Here is a 14,697-nt window from a genome sequence, read left to right as displayed (position 1 = left end):
CAGTATTTGACCTACTGACAGCTAATACACAATTGTCAATTGGACTTTTGGGACAACGCAACTATAGCATAATCTATGAAGAGTATGTGGGCTATTTTTATACAACATAAGGCTGGTTCTAATAGGAGGTATTGCTTTAAATCAGATAAACAAAAAAAAAATCTCAGTGTAGACTGCATAGTGTTTGTGCTACCATACTGTTCCTGTGGAGAAAGAAAAAGAAAAAAAAACTATTGTTTCTCTTAAATGTCAAATAGGAAATACAGATAACAACCAGCTAAGGAATTGATGCAATATCTGATGCAGCGACAGGTGCATTTATTTATTTATTTTTTCACAAAGTGATTTCCATTTCAAACAGAATTGAGGACAAGAGGGCTCACCCTGCTTGCTGCTCATGAACCTCACAGAAAACACAGCCGATGGAGTGCCCATTTGCTTGAGAGAGAGGTTAGAGCGATGAGTGCACTTTAAGAGAGATTGAATATTGTTTGTTCAGAGTCAGTAGGTTCAGTGTTGCACAGTCTTCCCTATTCTATAACCTTTTGTCTCAACATCACACTCGTCTCTAACTGTACCTTTGCTACCTTTCATTTCAACATACATGTGTTATACTGAAACCATCACTGGTGATATGTCTGAGAGCCCCGTTAGGACACATTTGCCTTGACCCACTTGAACTCTTCTCTCATTAGCATACTTTGTGCTAAGCAGTCCCCGCATTAGATTCTCTCTGTCATGTTCTCATACAAAGAAATCTTTAAGAAGCTATGTCATAAGTATTCTTAGTATGATCTGAAGGTAAAGGTAAATTCTTTCTGACCTTTCTCTTTGCTTATCTTATATAATTGTGTGACCTTTCCAAAGACTGTCTTTAAAATTTCACACAGTGTTGTCATACATCTCCACTGCATGCAGATATTGAGTATACCTTTTGTGTTCTGAGGTGTCTATGGAATAAATGCATCATTATTGTAAGTATAGAGATACTGTCTATGATACCATACACATTTTTTTGTGTCACTCCGTTTTTCCAAAAGCTTTGTAATATCGTGCAACTCATAAATTTTGTCAAGTGTGTCCAAGTGTTGACTGCTTGTGTAGATGGATCTTTATGTGACATCTTGAGCTATCCCCTTACTACATCCACAAGAAAGCCAGACAGCAGCCTTTTGCAAAGCTCCTGGTCCATGAAAGTAAAGTGGAGTCTGGACCATGCAGAGAGCCATGTGAATTCCAATAAGATGTGTGAGAAGACAGTTGCAAGAGCCTTTTAATCTTGCTCACGTTCAGCTTAATCCTACTGAGGCTGTTTTAAGCCTGCAGGTATCGTGGGATAGGAACAGTCATTTGCATGAGTCATTTGCCCAAGCACTACATTGGCGGAATGGTGGAGATCTGAAGACAGTGCACATTCTTATGAGCCCCACAGATGAAATAAACATGAAAAAAAAAAGATTAGGACTTCCTCAAGAAGAGTCAATCCTCACAAAGGCCACTACATTGTGACCGTCTACATGAGAAATGGAAAAAGACAGGAGCCCTATGTTTAAAACCCCTACAATCCCTTTTTCTGTCTGTGAGGGAAATTTTGGATTTTTAGCAGTCATTACTCCAGTTCCACATCATGATCCTTCAGAAATCATTCTAATATGCCTATTTGTTTCTCATTAAATTTTTTAAATTGTTATTATCAATTTTGAAAACAGTTTCTGCTTAAACATTTTGTGGAAACCATGATACAATGTTTTCAGGCCTCTGTAATTAATAGAAAGTTCAAAAGAACAGCATTTTATTAAATTACTGTATAAATCTTTTGTAACAATATATAAGTTATAGGTGTCACTTTGGATCAATGCATCCTTGGGAATTATAATTTTTTATTGAATTATTTCATTCATTTTTAATGAGCCCAAACATGTAATGAATGTATATATGTATTTTGTCAATACATGAAAAAAAGACTCTTTTAGCAAACCATTGCTCTTATCTTTGAAAACTTCAGTCACATACAGGAAGAGATGGAGTTAGGTAATTGGATTGTGTTCAGATAAGGATCCTCAAACCCTTGGGCCTTCATACAGATTTCCAATGTAGGCTGGGGTTTCAACAACAGTTACAGACGTCAGGACTAAAGGACATCTAATCAGTAGAGGTTTTTCATACCTGCCTTCTTCTAATCTCATTGGTTAGATGAGAAGTGCTGAGGATGAAATTCTGATAACCATCTCAAAAGTACAAAGTAAACTTAGACTTTAGCACCAAGAACTATTGAGGGTCAGAGACCATGAAGTAAAGAAAGAAAATGCAAAGCGGTTCTCAGGGATGGAACGAATAGGTTGTTTCTCATTTTTGCTGTCAACACATTGAGCAAATAAAGTGGCAAGAAACATCTTAGTCTCGTTAAGTCCTTCAAAAGGTCACTGTAGAGGAGCACAGCAGTGCTAAACTCAATCCAGTGTCAATAAAGATTACCTTCATTGATTACAGCACAGCATGCAGTGCCAGATTAAATAAAATATGCATGTAGAAAGTATATGGGTTCAACAATTCCGGCTTTTATAGCGACATTAAATGGCCAGTGCCAGCCTTTGCTATCAGGGGTGTAGTGTGTGTGTTGTATATAATATGTATAAACCAAGTAAAATGAAAAATTTTCACTTGGAAGTCAGTGATCAATGTGCACCTTCATTGTATTCAAAAAGGCAGTTTCGACATTCTTTTATAACTCCTTTAATCTTTCTCGGGGAAAAAGGTCATATCAGTGTTGAGCGAAATGAGGATAATGACAGCATTTTCAGTGTAAAGGTGTGACTCAATTAGATTGACCAAATGTAGATATGGATGGGTAATTTCTGCTGCAGCATTTTAGACGCACTAAAAGTGCAAGTTGTAATTATAAATTTTATTTAATTTTAATGTTATTTTATATGTTAATCACTTTAGTGTTTAGTAATTATCAATACCTACTAACATGTTGCTTTAAGATCTTAATACCATTGTGAAATAAAATTTGACACGTATATTTTACAATCTTTTTCATACTCAAATTAATTAAAAAGTAATTCATCACCTTTTTTTTTTTTTTTTTTTTTTTTTTTTAGAGAAGCCACTTGAGACAACTATGAATATAAACGAGGCAAAGTAAAATGTGTTGTATCAAATATGCATAACGTGACATTTCATCTTCTCCTCTTTGTTATTTAACATAAATTGAATACAATAGACCATAATGTAGCTGTCATGTCTACCCTTTTCAAAAATAAAACCACAAAAACAAAATGAGAAACTTGGCCTATATGTTCGGTCAACAACGAGGTAGCTAATCTGCGTTCAGTGCATACAAGAGATAAAAAGACAAAGGGGGCAGAAGACAAGACAAAACACTTTTTCTGTTCTTCTGGTTGATTCTTGTAAAATGATACAGTAAACAACATAAAGTAAAGCCAGTAATGAACTGCATGTAATCCGCTAATGAGTCTTTCAGCACAGTGTGTACTACTAATTGTCTGTCTGAGGTGTCTACTAATTTCCAAGCATCAGTCTCAACTAACCGTTATATTTCAAAGCATATATATATATTTACATAATTTCAATAATTTGTCGTAACAAAGGTTGGTCATGAATCTAGCATTGATCCTCATATTTGCAGATTTGAGTGATCATGAATAGCACACCGGTACAGTACTTGTCCTCAGAGAGACAGTGGTCAGGAGTTGATCGATAGGTTATGTGCATCACATTGCTGCTAGGACAGGTCAGGGGAGGCCGAGTGAAATGCCAGGAGAGTTGGCCATAACTGTAACCATCCATCTTGCCTTCCAGAGACCAGGGGATTGGGGTACAGACAATGACAGGCTTGTGGTGTGTAATAAAATGGTTCTTCTATCTCTCCGCTCAGTTTTCCAATCACAGACAGGCCTGTTATATTTGTTATCATATTTTAATATGTTATCATATTTTAATTTATTATCGTAATTACAAACACACTGGTTTGTAGCGCCAGTTGTTTTGATGCATACTGCACTTTGTTATTCTTCTAGTCATTTACTTATAGCAGTTAATAAACTGGAAATAGATAACTTGATGAGACAGCCTGATTATGAAGTTTTGTCTCTGTTGTCACATTACTCTTTACTACAGAATGTCTTTGCAGTGAGTACATCTAAGGCAGTGTGATAGCTGACCCTGCCTCCACAAGTAATGTCCTCCAGCTTGACGTCTGTGAAGGCCAGTCGGCACACAGCAACCAATTAAAACTTAGAGTAGAGGTCCTGCTGCTATGGCTGATTGGCGGAGGCTCCTTCTGTGATCGGCTGCAGTAGGAGATTGGTGCTTCCTGGTTAGTCATTGCCTTTGATCTTTGACTCTTTGTCAAATAAATCATTTTCCCTTTGGCCCCTTGACCAGCTGGCAGGGAGTATTCCCATTTTGATGCCTCACGTCATGGTGAAATTCACCATTAACTCGGGAATGTAGCTGTGCTTACCACATAACATGATATGCTGTGGATGGCTTAACAGGCAGTGAAATCACCCCATCAAATCCAAACGGAAGGACATTTAAAGTATTTTAAAGTATTTATTTTAAAGTAAAATCAAATTTTTTGAAAATATAAGAATCAGTCTGCATCTTTCAAAAATAAAAAATAAAATAAATTGCTTTATTTTACTGATACTACTACTACTACTACTGTGACTACCATAACTGTGAATTATTAATCTAAAAGAGATTAATCAGAATCCCTATTATCAAAGCAGCTCAGCTTCATATCTGTAAATATATGCTATTTTATCATACTGCCTTTAGTTTGGTCTGGGCAGGGAATTACCCGATTCATTTAAATTAAATGTCCCTTCTATTAAAGGAGTGGACCTGGGATTCCCTTTAAAATTAGATTTGAAAACTACTGGAGCTTATCTAATGAGTGACTTATTGCACCATATTATAACCAACATGAAAGACTTAATTTACTCATCCTGGACACTAATGAGAATACGCTTAAGGCCTGGAGCTAACTTTTAGTTATGGTGAACACAGTATAAAAGTTATAGACTATCTTTTTAACACTAACTATGTATCTGTCTGTGTGTCTGCCTTATCTTTTTATGAGTGAGTATACAGTATGTATACAGTATGTATGTGTGTATGTATGTATGTACAGTATATGTATGTATTTTTATGTTTTTTTTTTTCTTATATCCTTTCATCTTGCTTTTAGGCATTGTGATAAGATATTACAATTTTTATATCATGCCTTTTTTCCATTGCAATTTATTCACTTGAGTTTTGCATGAAAATTAGCTTGATCCTCCCCACAGTTCTGCACCATGAACTTCGAATGAAATTCACAATCTCTACATGACACACACAAGTAAGCTCAAAGGAGCTCAGGCTATAGAATGTATTAGGGTGTTTCTTGGTTATTTAGAATTTTGCATGTAATTATGCATGCTAATGAGCCAAGCAAATTACACTTTCAAAGTTGATAGCTGAAGTGATGAGCAAGATAACCAGACACCAGAATTCCTTTTCATTATGCACTTGTATGAATATAAATTTTTTTCAAGCCAGAATATTTCCCAAATTGCAGTACACCTCACATAAAGCTTTAGTGTTCTCTACTTTGCCCATCTCTATTTGTGTATGTATGTGTGTGTGAGTGCAGTCAACTTAAGACCTTAATTTTTCTAAAAAAAAAATTAGCAGCAGATGGATAAAATGAGTTGTTTGCACAAAAAATAAAATAAAAAACAATAAAGTAAAATTCTATTTAGTAAAAGCAGAGGGAGCGTATTATTAAAGGGGTCATATGACGTTGCTAAAAAGAACATTATTTTGTGTATTTGGTGTAATGCAATGTGTTTATGCAGTTTAAGGTTAAATAAAATCACATTGTTTTCCATATAATGTACATTATTGTTGGTCCTCTATTCCCCGCCTTTCTGAAACATGTCGATTTTTACAAAGCTCATCATTCTAAAAAAGCAAGGTACAGTATACGCTGATTGGCCAGCTATCCAGTGCGTAGTGATTTGGCCGAATGCCTCAAGCATGTAATGGAAATGTTACACCCCTTACCAAACTGTGATTGCTGTCTCCCAGCATGATGAGACAAAACCAATAAAACCCATTACAAATGAGGCATTTGTTGCATCCAGTGGGGAAATAATTACTGATTATAATGACATATACTGTCTTTTAATGTGTTGTGTTGTGTATTGTGCTGCGTAAACATAAAACCATATCTGCATTTGTGATCGGAGAAACAACAAACAACAAGCAGTACTCTACACTGCTCAAAACTCACATTTAAAATTCTTAGAGGCAAATTCTTTAAATATGAAAAACATACTTACAGGCTGTGAGTCAGAAGTACCAGACTGTCCTTGCAAAGTTGGAACTGCCCAATTTTATAGAAACAGCCTTTGTGCCACCGCATTGTAGGCTACTCTTTCAGGAAACAGTCCTCATCCTCCATAAAATGCGCAGCACAGATCTGAATATTTGGGTTAGACTGTTCTGAAACAGTGTTGTAAATACAACGTAACCACTGATTTCTAGTTGTGTCCTCTTTTGGAAGCCCAAACAAAGTAGTTTCGCTTTCACAACAAAAACACACAGCATCTCCACAACATGCCAGCAGTTGCAACAGCGAAAATAAAAGTTACGCTTTCTTTCTTTGCATGAACAATTGGCCGGTGTTTTGCAAATATTCCAACATTGTGACATAGACAGTGTTAAAATGAGCCGTTTTAGGGGTGTGTGGGCGAGTCTGAACTTTTAGAACGAATCTCTGTGGATTTGAGATTTCAGTCTTTGCAACTTTCCAGATCTTCTTTATGCACAATGAGCTTGTAACACTCCAAAGAGAAAGGAAATTTTTTTAATTGCATCATTTGACCCTTTTAAGCTGGCACATACTGAAAAATGGCAAGTGGCTTTACAGATAAACTGGAAGGTTTCATTTTAGTCTGCTGCAAACCTGCCAAGCCATATATATTAATATATATATATATTATATATATATTATATATAGTAGAACCTCGGATTCAGGAGGAACAGTGTGGTTTTTGTCCAGGCTGTGGAACACTGGACCAGCTCTATACCCTCTACAGGGTGCTGGAGGGTTCATGGGAGTTTGCCCAACCAGTCCACATGTGCTTTGTGGATTTGGAGAAGGCATTCGACTGTGTCCCTCGCGGCGGCCTGTGGAGGGTGCTCCGGGAGTATGGGATCCGGGGCCCTTTGCTAAGGGCTATCCGGTCCCTGTACGACCGGAGCAGGAGCTTGGTTCGTATTGCCAGCAGTAAGTCAGACTTGTTCCCGGTGCGTGTTGGACTCCGGCAGGGCTGCCCTTTGTCGTCGGTTCTGTTCATGATTTTTATGGACAGAATTTCTAGGTGCAGCCAGGGGCCGGAGGGGGTCAGGTTTGGTGACAACACGATTTCGTCTCTGCTCTTTGCGGATGATGTTGTCGTGTTGGCCTCATCAAGCCAGGACCTTCAGCATGCACTGGGACGGTTTGCAGCCAAGTGTGAAGCAGCTGGGATGAGAATCAGCACCTCTAAATCCGAGGCCATGGTCCTCAGTCGGAAAAGGGTGGCTTGCCCTCTTCAGGTTGGTGGAGAGTTCCTGCCTCAAGTGGAGGAGTTTAAGTATCTTGGGGTCTTGTTCACGAGTGAGGGAAGGATGGAACGGGAGATTGACAGACGGATCGGTGCAGCTTCTGCAGTAATGCGGTTGATGTACCGGTCTGTCGTGGTGAAGAAAGAGCTGAGCCGCAAGGCGAAGCTCTCGATTTACCGGTCAATCTACGTTCCTACTCTCACCTATGGTCATGAGCTTTGGGTCATGACCGAAAGGACAAGATCCCGGATACAGGCGGCCGAAATGAGCTTTCTCGGCAGGGTGGCTGGGCGATCCCTTAGAGATAGGGTGAGAAGCTCAATCACCCGGGAGGAGCTCAGAGTAGAGCCGCTGCTCCTCCACATCGAGAGGGGTCAGCTGAGGTGGCTCGGGCATCTGTTCCGGATGCCTCCTGGACGCCTTCCCGGGAAGGTGTTCCGGGCGCGTCCCACTGGGAGGAGACCACAGGGAAGACCTAGGACACGCTGGAGAGACTATGTCTCCCGGCTGGCCTGGGAACGCCTCCGTGTCCCCCCAGAAGAGCTGGAGGAAGTGTCTAGGGAGAGGGAAGTCTGGGGTTCTCTGCTTAGACTGCTGCCCCCGCGACCCGGCCCCGGATAAGCGGAAGAAGATGTATGTATGTATGTATATATATATATATATATATATATATATATATATATATATGTGTGTGTGTGTGTGTGTGTGTGTGTGTGTGTGTACCCACACAATGTACCTTTACATCAAGTTCTGCCTTTGTGAAGTGTCTTTTCTTAGTTATAAAGCCTCAGACTACTGCTATATTTTTATATTTCCATTTCAGTGAGCATACACAGTATATTTTGAATCCACTTTACATCAGTTTTTCCTCTGAGATAGTAAATATTGCTTGGGCAGATCAATATTTCTTTTATAACTTCACAGAGCGGTGACGGCACATATACACACACAGCACACATCAGCGTCCCCTCCGGGACTGGAAATGGAGTTTTGTGTTCTTCCTCCACTTTAGCACATCAAAAACCTCAGAGGGCTTCTTGGTAAGCAGGAGAGAATGTCCACTGGGGAAACGTCATGGACTTGCATCCCAATAACTTAGGCCTGCATGTTGCAGATGAAGAAATATTCAGCATCTTCTGCTCACCTCACATAGATAAAATCTCCCTTGACAGTATCAGTGAAAATGTATCATGTTTGGATGTCAGACTGAATGGATAGACCTCTCCAATAACAAATCAATATTGTAACTGATAATCGAGTGGTCATCTCCTCTTCTTGCATTCTCTCTAGCCATTCTGTTGGATGTGTGGTTGCAGGTTGCTTGTTACAAGAGAATTGCTCCCTCTATAGGCAACATTAAGCATGAAAAGTGCTGCATAAGTGCTGTCATCCTATCTGCTTGTCTCAAAACAGTAAAAATTTTGTTGAATGGAGGTGGCCTTTTGTTTTCTGATTGCCTGTTTTGACGAAATAGTCAATGGCTGACTATCGGGTAGGTGTAAGCATACAATACAATCACTGGCACTGGTGAATAATGTGGATTAAAATGCTATTCTTCCCATAGAAAGATGGCCTGGTGGGATTGTTGTTTAGCCACAGCAAAACCACACCAGGAATCAGCTTTTCCCAAATAATTTGTATTAAAAACCTACTGTTAAGACAGTGAGAAAGCGAGAGTGAATGAAGGATTGAGGGTGAGAGAGAGACCATGGCCAGCTTAAATATTTCTGCAATAGATTAAAAGCAAGCTGCTTTTGTATTTTAACAGAAAGGGGCATTAAATATTCTCCTAAAACAGTGGAAATGTCAGCGTGCTTCTGCTCTGCCACTGCCAAAGTGAGAAAAGAGGATTAATGTACACATGTAAGACAATGCAGTCCAGCTTTAACCCCTTGGTCTAATGTAAAATACAAGGAAATTGGTTCTTCTCCGAGTTCCTTACGGATTCCAGGCAGACGTCCAAACCAAACTGTGAGGAAGCCATCCAGTGAGTCACTGATGCTGTGGGGCGATTTTGTTTTAGCTCTCTGCTGCTATTCATGTGTTTTGTTATTTTTTATGTTCAAAATCTTCAAAGTGAGGAGAAAGTTTGGAAAGGGAGTTAAGGACTTCTTACTTGTTTTGAGAGCACCCCTCTGGGTTATTGTCATTGTGCAAGGAACTGGAAACTCTTGGGGCAAGTTCTAGATTTACAGTGGTTCGAAAAAGCATTGTGGGATGAAATTAATTCCAGTTTAATGAGGTAGTAGCAATGCCCTGTAGAACTGTCTACAGTAGTCAAGACAGCAATATTTATAACATATTTATACTCATAATCACATATACAATTGGCATTCTGAAATTCTCTGAATTAACTGCATACATCCTTTAATTAAAACCAAACTAAGTCGATCAAAGTCAAATAGAACTAATGTTCACATATAAATTAAAGCAACCAACGGTATCCTTTTTTGGGATCCAAAACAAAGTTAACCTGCTTCTTGTGTTAAGCTGGCATTGTTGACTCACACTGCAGCTATCCATAATCAGATGGGAAAAACCAGTTACCCAATATAAAATCACATAAAAGCTGTAACTTTTATGGAGATGATTCTAACACTAAGATGAGTACGGTGAAGTGGTTTAATCCAGTATAGATTGAGTGTTCAGTGAACTGTGACAGAGTACTCACCTAGATCGTGAAGGGTGGTTCCACTCCTATCGCTACTGCGTTTGTATCCGATCGGCTAGTGGCGGCAGTCAGGATGTTGGATTTTCAGTTCGGTCTCAAGGGGAGGAATGCAGCTCCCAACCGCTCAGCACCCCGCGTACCTCCTCCGTGGAGATTTCATGCAGGTTCACAAGGCTATCAAAAGGGTAATCCAGGCATTGTACTGATGCCCTGAAGAGAGTGCGCTAAGTGCACCTTTTTGGATGCAATTTAAATGTTTCAAATAGCCATTAATTAGCTTTTTCTTGATTGTCGATTTAAAAACTGGATGTAGCAACTTTAAAACCAGTTCTTTTAGAATGCAAAGTCCCAGAAATTCAATCTTTGTCCAAGCAAGACAGAAGCAATTTGGATCCTCTTAAACAATGTGCGATCTTCCAAAACAAGTAGGATCACATCAGATTACAATCAGACAGATAAATCCATACGAAACTGTTCTCTCCTTTCAATTCATTTGCATTATTCAGCTTCTCTTCCAAGTAGAAAATCTGAACCTGCCACCTGTCTTTTTCTCTTTCTGTGTGATTTTTAGTGTGTATGTGCCAGATTGCTAGAGCTAGACTTGAGCTGACAGTGCTGTAGTCATCACTAACTGCCAAACCACAAAACGGAATGCCTCGTGCTGAGGAGAGCTACTCCAAGTCTTTCAGGAAAGCATCTCTGTCTTTTCAACAAGCTCTGTCCAACTGAGACCAGAGGCCACACCCCTTATCTCTGATTGGCTGAACCGCAGCAGGCAGCAATGTGACAGGGAAGAAGAAAGGGAGAGGGAGAGGATGAGAGAGAGAGAGAGAGAGAGAAAGAGAGAGAGAGAGTGTTTTAGAGGGGGGAGGGAGGATAGACCAGGCTCTGTGAGCCCTGGAGGGACAGGGTGGCTAATGAAAGCGAAAATGCTTTTCTCCCAATGCTTTAGCCAAATTTGTCTGCTACAAATTTGTTGTGACTCCTGGCAAACTGAATTCATACTGACAAAGTCTCTGGTATCTTAAGGGAGATGTATCTTGTTCTTCATACAATAAAGCCAAAAGTCACTTCTTGTCAGCCTAGTGCCCTGTTAGTTCCAGATATCCTGGGAATACTGAAGAAAATGCTAAAACTTGTACATCTCATACTGATGTGGAAACAGTTTGATGTCAGTGCAACTGATGAAGACATGACATAATTTTGTACAGGAAATTTTATTTTATCACGCGCAGTTGAAAGGCTTTTCCAAAGCTTCAGCAGATGTAAAACTTGGGATGTGGAGACATATAAATGTATTCTATTCCCTACAAAAGCAGAGTATTGTGTCTCCAAAGAACAAAAGCCATGCATTTGCATAGAAGCGTATTTCTGCCCCAGAGTTAAATAATAATAATAATAATAATAATAATAATAATAACTTTGAGATAAAAGGTAACATTTTTACAGTACAAAGTTCAGTACATACATTAAGCACAGTCATATAGTAAGATAAAATCAGTAATCTAACTTTTTGTGTCATATACAAACGTTATAAAACGATGCATGCTTAAAATTTAGCGTGGCATGAGCATGTTTCACACTGTACAATAGATAGTTACCAGTCCAGTTTATTTTGACCAGTGCTTACATTATGTATGGTTGACAACTAATCGTATCCATGCCAACTGACTGAGCTTTTTCCTGCTTCCAACTGGAACATTTTCTGCATATCATTTGTCTCTGCCTGGATGTGATAAAAAAATAAGCTAGGTTTCTGTTTGTGCCGGAAGCATTGCATTTCTATTTGCTTTGTAAACCTTGCCACTCTTGTGCAGCTGCACAGCTCTCAGTCTAAAGAAAAGACAGCAAAGTTAAAACTAAAGTGTTGAAGCGAGCTAGTCTATTGACAGTTATAGGGTAAGCATTCAGGGTAAGCAATCTCAGCATTTTAAGCACATTTGGCTATGCTTATCAGCATCAACATTTGTGAGATTCATTTCATAGGAACAAATGAGGTTAGGTAATTACATTTTTGTCACTGAATAATATTGATCTGTGAATTTGTGATATTTATATACAGTTCATAAAAGATTTTTAAGAACCATTTAAAGGTTTGGGGTTGTTTTCATGTTTTTGAAAGATTTCTCTCATGCTCAGTCAGGCTGCCTCGTAAAACATTAGATTAGGGCAACACATATTCACTATTAACGAAGTGTTCTCCCTCAATAAACTCCTAATTTGTTGCTGCTTATTAATAGTACACAAAAATTGGTTCTCACGAGACTAGCATATTCTCACCGGAGCTTAAACGCTATATGCCTACACCCAACGTCATCCGCTGGAACGCCACTCTTTTGTGAACACACATACGACATTTACCGGAAGCTAGAGATTATGGTTTATAAAGTTTTAAATATGGATATTTTTCTTACACAAAAGCATTGCTTCACTTCTTACTTTAATTTAAATGTTGGGATTATTAATCTTGTTATTATCAATATTGACAGCACAATTCTTGTGGAAACTGATTATTATTATTATTTTTGGAAATAAAAGCTTCTACTTTACAATTAAGTGTCATTTATCAGGGACGAGTATGTCAAAAGTGATTTACTTTTTCAAGTGATGTTTCTTTTTAAAAACAAGAAATCTTTCTGAACCCAAAACTATATATCTATAGTATTTATAGCTACTTTGCAAGATATTAAAACAAATTTCTTACTGAAAATACAATTTTCAACTAGCTTTTAAATATGCTAATTATCAGAAAGTATTTGACATGTATTTTAAAACTTTACTTGACAAGTTAGTATAAGATATAAAAAGCCATTTCTGAGTGGCAGTTTCACGCAGCACTGACAATTTGAACAAAGCTGCAATTAAGAGATCGTTGAACGTGACCAGGCCTTCAAAACAACAGTCACGATAATATTCTCTGCATTTACTCCCTTCTATTTGAAGTGTAATGGTCCATCTCAGCATGCAGGGTTATATTGTCACTTTAATGGAACTGGATTTTTCACACCTTCAATGTCATGGCAGTGAGGCAAAGACAGTTAAGGTGTATAAATATGTAAATATGGGAGGACACCTCACCAGGAGTCAGGTAATGACATTTTCAGCCCTGGTTTGGTTTATTCCCAAGTCGTCCCAAATTAGAAACCTTAATGACGACCAATAGGCCACAGATGGTCAAACTCTGGGGTACATGCGTCTCCTGTTCTCCTTCTGCTTCTTGCAGCATCACTTTTACGTGCCAACAATGCATTACATTGCCAGCTGCTGCATGCTCAAGGGGGTAATCATTACCTTGAGTAGAAGGTCAGTCCATGGCAGCGTTTGCCAGTGAGATCATGGCCCAGGATATGCTTGGAGACTGGAAAACTGGACAACAAGAGTGATTCATCTTTGGGGTGAGGGGGCAGATACTCCCCATTGATATTTGTCTTGTGACGTTGACATATAAAAAACACTCAAAGGGGACAATCTCGGTAGAGAAGTTTGGCAAATGACCACAATCAGTCTGGACACGAGAACACCTGATGTCTTTTCTCTCTTTCTGTGTTTCTCTTTTATCAGTTTGGCTTGAGCATTACTTCAAGGATTCATGAGATAAATGATGTTTGTTGAAAATTCCCTAGATGAATATGGATAAATCTAATTGTGCTAATGTCATAACTCCGATCTACAGAAAACCTGAATGAAAGCGATCAGCAGATGTCAGGACCATTGCTTTGACTCATAGGGAATAAATCCAATTTGAAATCTCTTGTTAACCTATGAACAAATCATCATTATTGTTGTTGTTCACAAACATATGAGCCTGAAAATGATATTTTCTTCATAATCATTTTGAATTAAATAATACTAGACTTTAGAATGATCTCTCTTATGCTAGCATGCAAAATGTCAGAATTCCCCACACTGTGCATTAGATCTGATGTCAGAAAGGTCTTTCTGCTTGCAATTCATGACCGTGACTGGACATATCACATTATTCATATATTTATTTCCCAGTCTTACATTTCCAAGTGTTCTGTGTGCATATCATGACTGACTGAACAGACTGCCACTGTATACAAATGGGTGAGTGGAAGGAAAAATGGACATTTAACCCACAAAACCCTACAGAATAATAGCCTCATTATATATCTGACTGAATATTAACATAAATAGATTTTTAACTGTCCGTCCTTCAAAGCTTGCTTGCTAGCTCATTCTTTCATTCATGCATTCATTCATACATACATACATACATCATTTATTTTCACATGGAAGTAATGTTGTTGCAAAAACTTTAGTATAAGTGTTTGTGTGTTAAAATGTACAGACAATGCTCTGATATGAAGAAAAAAATCTGAAGTTGAGTACTTTTGACAAACCCATATTTTGAATTTGAAGTCACAGTCAAACAG

At 38.5% G+C, this 14,697-nt stretch overlaps 1 protein-coding gene across 1 annotated transcript in view; it reads right to left on the bottom strand.

The window, feature by feature from the left end:
* The window catches only part of brinp2 (bone morphogenetic protein/retinoic acid inducible neural-specific 2), a 78,226-nt gene extending 67,249 nt beyond the window's left edge, over positions 1 to 10,977 (bottom strand). The window contains exon 1 of the mRNA XM_059563471.1: positions 10,301 to 10,977. The gene's annotated coding sequence lies outside the window, so the exon portion shown is untranslated. The remainder of the gene's footprint in view (positions 1 to 10,300) is intronic.
* Between the last annotated feature and the right edge of the window lie 3,720 nt (positions 10,978 to 14,697).

This window comes from Carassius carassius, chromosome 12 (genome assembly GCF_963082965.1).
Source record: "Carassius carassius chromosome 12, fCarCar2.1, whole genome shotgun sequence".
Lineage (NCBI taxonomy): Eukaryota > Metazoa > Chordata > Actinopteri > Cypriniformes > Cyprinidae > Carassius > Carassius carassius.
Note: the sequence above shows the minus strand (reverse complement) of the source record. Positions and strands in the feature narration are given on the sequence as shown.